This window comes from Bubalus bubalis, chromosome 23 (genome assembly GCF_019923935.1).
Source record: "Bubalus bubalis isolate 160015118507 breed Murrah chromosome 23, NDDB_SH_1, whole genome shotgun sequence".
NCBI classification, from domain to species: Eukaryota; Metazoa; Chordata; class Mammalia; order Artiodactyla; family Bovidae; genus Bubalus; species Bubalus bubalis.
Genome location: NC_059179.1, coordinates 32737715 through 32743848, shown reverse-complemented (window position 1 = coordinate 32743848; position 6134 = coordinate 32737715). Strand labels below are relative to the sequence as shown.

The 6134-nt window shown below is 48.7% G+C and overlaps 1 protein-coding gene across 2 annotated transcripts in view; it reads left to right on the top strand.

Annotated features, from left to right (window-relative positions):
• The first annotated feature begins 366 nt into the window (after positions 1-366).
• GPAM (glycerol-3-phosphate acyltransferase, mitochondrial) overlaps positions 367-6134 on the top strand; it is a 66823-nt gene continuing 61055 nt past the window's right edge. For both annotated transcript variants that reach the window (XM_006043943.4, XM_006043942.4), the window contains exon 1: positions 367-569. The gene's annotated coding sequence lies outside the window, so the exon portion shown is untranslated. The remainder of the gene's footprint in view (positions 570-6134) is intronic.

The window sequence follows — 6134 nt, the reverse complement described above, 5'->3', positions numbered from 1 at the left end:
GGTGGGAGCATCAGTGTGGGAAGCCGGGTGTCACGTGATCACGCGGGGTCCTCAGCTGCAGCCCCTTGGCTGGGTGCCTCCACTGAGAGTGAGGTTCCTGAGTTGCGAGCTTCACTTCCTAGTCAGAAAGCCCTGCCAGGCAAAGTCAAGAAGACACCAGTGGCAGCATCATTAAATTATAACAAGCCCTGAAACTCACTCCTGGGTGAGTGAGAAGCCTGGGTCTGTTTGTCCTTGCAGTGGGAAGGAAGTATGTGATTGGCCGGCTGGGCTCGGCCTAGCGGGCCTTATCTCTGGCTGGTTATTATTTGATCAAAGAGGGCTTCCTCCTCCTGTGGTGTTTCAAAACTGTGTCGGGAGAATTTGTTGCTGCCTGGGGATTTTTTTTTTCCAAGGTTACTACCGAGCACCCAAAGTCCTTCCATTTCTAGCCATACAAACAAGCACCCAGAGGAGATTTTCTTTCATTCCCCACTCAGACTGGGGCAGTCTTCTTCAGAGTCTCCATCGGCTTTGCTCATCAGCTGTTTGGAAGTAATTCCTCAATCAGCACAGAGTCAAGGATACAGGTATTTAAACAAAAAAAATTGGGGGTAGGGTGGGGAAGGGATTCTGATTTCTTAGGAAATGGGGCTGGGGTGGGAGGGCTGGGGTGGGGCTGGGGTGGAGAACTGCCTGGGAAAGGCAGAGGACGTGGAGGAAGGAAGTAGAAGGAAAGAGATGTCAGAATCTTGGAATTCTATGGAAAGGCAGAGCCAAGGCATGAGATGTTTGCACCTGGAGAGGTGTGAGTGCGATGGCAGGTAATGTGCCATTAGGGCTTCGTGTTGCTGTCCCCATGAAATCCTTCCAGGTCCAGCTGCTCCCTTGGCCTCTTTGTCATCCCTGGCTCACTACTGAGAGGGTTTTGCACACTTGCTGAGAAATCCATTTGCTTCAGCTTGAAACATTGTCACATCTGATCTTCAAAAGTGTTTCTTGGTGGTACCGATCCTTGTGATGTTGGCATCAGAGAAGGAAGAGTGGGCTGAGTTCCTTGTTTAGGAGAATTTGTTTCCCACTTTGTCTGGGATCTGTGTTTGATGTGCTTTGTCCATTCTTGCCCTCATCATAGTCCCACCTCAGTGGTGTGTTTCGAGCTTGAGATAGCAGACAGAGCTTGATGTCAAAGAACTTCCTTGCTACAGATGAAAGCAGGGACTTAACCAACCATTCTTGGAGTGAAGATGAAAGAGAGATGAAAGGATGGATTCTGTCTCATCTAATTGTTAGGTTTATCTGGAGGTGGCTGAGGAGGGGGGATATGATGCAAAAACAAAAAACAAAAAACACCTTATTTTGGCATTAAGTGGAAAAGAAGCCTTTTATGGTAGGTGGGTCAGTGGTAATGAATCCGCCTGCAATGCAGGCGATATGGGTTCGATCCTGATATGGGATCAGGAAGACCTCCTGGGGAAGGAAATGGCAACCCTTTCCAGTATTCTTGCCTGGGAAATCCCATGAACAGAGGAGCCTGGCTGGCTATAGTCTGTGGGGTCACAAAAGAGTCTTAGATATGTCTTAGCAACTAAACGACAAATGGTAAATGGTTATTCTTAAAACTGATTTTTCCCTATGCACTTTAGATGAAGAAATAGCCATGCCGAGTACATTGCCCTTCTCCTGTCTCGGTGGCTGTCTTAATCTCCAAATGTTTCCATCTGTGTTGTCTTAATTCTCAGGCATTGGTATCCAGGTTGTCCCTGCTGTTAGTTGCTGTGGGAGGGTATCAGGGCTTAGTCCCACAAAGCTGCCCCACAGGATGGGAGTTTGTTCTTCCTGCTGACATTGGGTGGTTCCCAGGGAGTTTTCTCTACTGAGCCCGCTGGATTTCTTGAGACTCTTCAGAGTCATTGGTCTGAGAAGTTCATCAAAGTGAATCCTGCTTCCACTTCATAATTTTCAGGGAAATGTGAAGAGGTACAGGGTGAGCCCAGTGCACAAACTTATGGCTCCTGATCCTGATCTAGCACCTGACGTGGCGAGACCAGGCACCTACCTGGGGACACTGGCTTTGAGCTGCTCTCTGTTCTCACTGACCCCTCTCCCTCCTCCCGCCTCCTCTTTTCCAGCCATATTGGGTGTCTGGTCCTACAGCATCACAGCCCGAAAAGCCTAAGCCAATGCCCACAGCTTAAGGCTATCTCCCTTGTCTGGTCATCTGGTAATTTTTGTTACAAAGGTAGTAGAGCATGGGGGAAGGGCCATTCAGATTCACGGCTGACGTTTGCCTTTTCCACTTACTATTTAAATTGTCTAAGCCCCTGTTTCCTCATCTGTAAAAGGGTTCTAAGACTTCATTCATGGGGTTACCTTGGTAATAAAGACTCTGCTTTCAATAAATAGCAGTGTGTGCCTACTGTGTGAGGGGCATTGGGATGTAGTGGAGAATGAGGCAGAGAAAGCTCCCTGCCCTCAGGGAGGTTACAGTTCAACAGGGTGGGGGATGAGAGGTGGTAAACAAATGAACAAAACAATCACATAAATAAATAGGTCATCCCCATTTGTGATGAGAAACAAGAACAAAGGACTTGATTCGGACAGGGGTGGAGAGCTAGTTGAGAAAGTCCTCTTTGATGAGCTGAATGATTCCTAAGACTGAGTTACTGCTCTCTGGTGTTTGACGATTCCTTGACCTGCAGCAGGATTGAGGCAGATGAAACAGGGGCCTCCTGACTCCCTGTCCAGTGCTCTGCTACCTGGCTGCCTCCTCTGCTGGAGGGAGGCGGGGTGCAAACTCCAGGAGGACAGAGGAAGAGCCAGCCGATCACTGGAGTCCAGTATCCTCTCTCCCCTGGGGTTGTTTCTATCAGCTGAAAATCCCTAACCCCTTCCCAGGGATGGCAGGGGTGACCGGGGGTGCAGAAAACAGGTTCTCTGTGTCTTCCTCCCCCAGGTTCCTACACCTCCATCCTGGATGATTAACCCACCCGGGGCGGTCATCTCTGGAGGTGAAATTCCAAGCATGGACAGGCTGGGAGGAGAGCGGCGGGGGAGGGCCGAGTATTTCCAGGCGGGCACATCATCATCTCTGGCTGCCCAGCAGTGCGCTCAGACTGCCCCCCTTCCCCACCCACTCAGCCTCCCAGGAGCACCACGTTCCCTTCCCACTGCACACAGTGTCTTTTGTGAGCCCTCTGGCCGGGGCTTCAGCGACAGCTCTTATAAAGGAGCTGGTTAGCATTTTTTCCAGACAAAGCCAGAAGTTCCGGGAGGTGACGGGAAGCCTGAGCCTGCAAAGAGTGATGAAAGGAAATGGTCAGTCTCAGGTTCCTGAAAGAACAGTGTCAACATCTTCAGTTCTTCTCCACCTTCCCACTGGGGACCTTGTGACCATGACCTTCAGAAACAAATCAATTCTCCCCCCATCCCCTCTTCCTTAGCTGGGGCTTCATTCTTCTGCTTTCATGTCTGCTAGCCAACTCCCACCTGTTGCTTGCTGGTCACAACAAGGCTTCATAGGACCTCCCAGGGCCGGTGATGGCTGAAGCAAGCAGGCATGACAGTAGGTAGCAGGCAGCAGGATTGATATCTTAAGGCACGTAACTGTCTTCACCTGGATTCAGAATTTCAGACCCTGTTTGGTGGGAGAGTCACAGAAGACTGGATGTTGAGAAAGGAAAAGAGATGCCATCCCATAAATAATACACTAGACAAGACCATTTCCAATAAGACTTTAAATAGCGAGTGGTACCCTGAGGTCAATTCTCCCCAACAGGTCAAAAGAGGAAAATGGCAGGATGTTTGCAATGGGAAATTCGGCTTCAGCAGTCAGTTCCCAGAACCCACACCCTCGCTAATCCCATCAACGTGGAACCTAGTTCTTCAGCCACTGAGCAATATTTCAGATGTTTAACGGGGCTCCTGGTGTCACACTGAGTCAGCTAATGAAAACGCTCAATCATCACTCCTGGGCTCCTGTGTTGTCTCCCCATCCTATCCTCCCCTTCTCTCAGCTCATTTGCTGGGTGAGCTTTGCATCTGGCTTCCATCCAGTGGCCAGTGGGGCTGGCAGGAAGTTCAGCTGAGGTTGGCTCTGTCTATTGGGCTTCAACGTCCTGCCAGAAATCAGGTTGACCAAACAAAACAAAACAAAACAAAACACCCAAAATGAGTCTTGAAAGAAAGCAACATCCATTTCCCTGTGGGCTGGACTTTCTCTGCAGGGAAGGGGAGCTTGTTGTCAAGTTTAACCCTGGGAGCTCCTGGTAACAGTGTCAATGGCGTTTTCCTTTGAGTCAATTCCAGAATGTGACTATGAGGAACAAGGGCCTGGGAAAAGTGTAAACCTTGGAACTGAGAACGCTTCTCAGTCTTGGCAGTAGGGCAACAGGAGGATCGAGCAGCAAGTGGGCAGGAGGCTGGCTGCTCCCACTTGTAGCCCCGCTCCTGCCCAAACAGCTTCAGGGATCAAGGGATCCGACCTGAGCCATTGCTCAGTGGTCCCCTGGCACCTGCCCCGAGCAGCAGCAATCCTGACCCCCACCAAGCTCCTCTGGGCATATTTTAATTATCTTGTGGGCTGATACTCAGGATGAGTCTGCCAGGTAGGATGGAGGCGGAGCCCCTTTCACTCCACCAGGCAGAAACTGCATGCATGATTAGATAATAGAAAATGTGCCCTCCAAATCCTCAGATCATATGGGTCCTTGGAGCAGCACGGTGTGTTCCTTGTGCTTTGCCATTGCTCCTTCCAGTGCCCCCTTGCCGCACAACCACATCTAATTAGCTCTGTGACTCGGGGCAACAAGGCACAGACACTGCTCTCAAGGAACTCAAAGCCCAATGGGAGAGATGGGTAATTAAGCAAGCACCGTACTGTGGCCTTGCAGTGTGCAGAGTGCCTCCACAGAGCAGAGCAGCTTATTCTCAGGGAAACTGCTGTCCCCCCATTTTCACCCCCTCACTCCTCCCTATCCTTGCCCTGGAATATCTTCTCTGTTTAAGCTGAGTCTCAAGCCTAATTCTTCACACAACTCCAGTGGCTGTTCACAATACCCAGACTCCAGACTGCAGATAGGTGCTGGTCTTTGAGGTTTTTCTAGTCTATGGTGACATAAGAACTGAGGACAAAGTAGCGGCTCTTTAAGATGGCCATGGATATTCAATTTGAGAAATTTCCCATTGTTCTGAGAAGCTGTCGGTCCTGCTTGTTGGGCTGTTAAAACATTCTTTTCTTTTATTACATAATGATGTTTGTAGACTGTCAATTTCTGCTGAGTTGAATTTGAATGTTTTGACTGGGCTGAATAAAAAAGCAATAGTTCAAGGCTTGGGAATCATTGCCCAAAAAGCTCCTCATCACTGAAATTAGCACCTATGTCCAAACCCAAGCAGGAACGCCTGGGGCATCTGTCTTAGTATCTGATTTTCCAGTCTGCAGCAGAGTGGCAGAGCTGCTGTATTCAAATTCCACTCACTTCCCCAAGACACTTAGCTGCCTGTGGCAGCCCAATCCTTAAATAGACTCTACTGTTTTCTTGGCGGCCCAGGCTCCTGTATGTTTAATGCCTTGAATATCCAATTTCTGGGTCAAACTCATGAAAATCTAAAAGGGAATTATCCATCTCAGAAAGCAGTTGCAATGGAAATAAAAGCCATTAGTACTCACTGTTATCAGGATGTTTAATTTTTCATTAAAATTTCAAGATAAAAGTTGATCTTGCAGAATTGTGTTAACTGAGATCCCCATCTTCCACTGAGATGCAGCTTAGAGACTTACTGGAAAAGATGCTGGTACTCTAGCTCACAGTTGCCTCTTGGGGGGCCCTCTGTCTACATTCTTAGGTTAGAGGGCCTTGGGGTGCAAGCATCTGCTCTGGTTAGATGAAGTCTCATATTGCACTTGCTTCCCCTGCCATTCCAGGTATTACTAGGGCATTGAAAATCCCCCCTGAAGCTTGATGGATAGAAGAAAATATCCACCAGGCAAACCAAATCCCAGTAATATTATACAAGGTGGTAAAGTCCAAATTCTTGGGCTAAAGTTGAATGTTTGTGTTAAAAGGTGTTTAAAATGAGTGACTCATACAAGGTTTAGCTAGTTAGCTGTAAGAAGTGCTTTGTCTGACCCGTTTTGCAATGTGGGCTTTGCT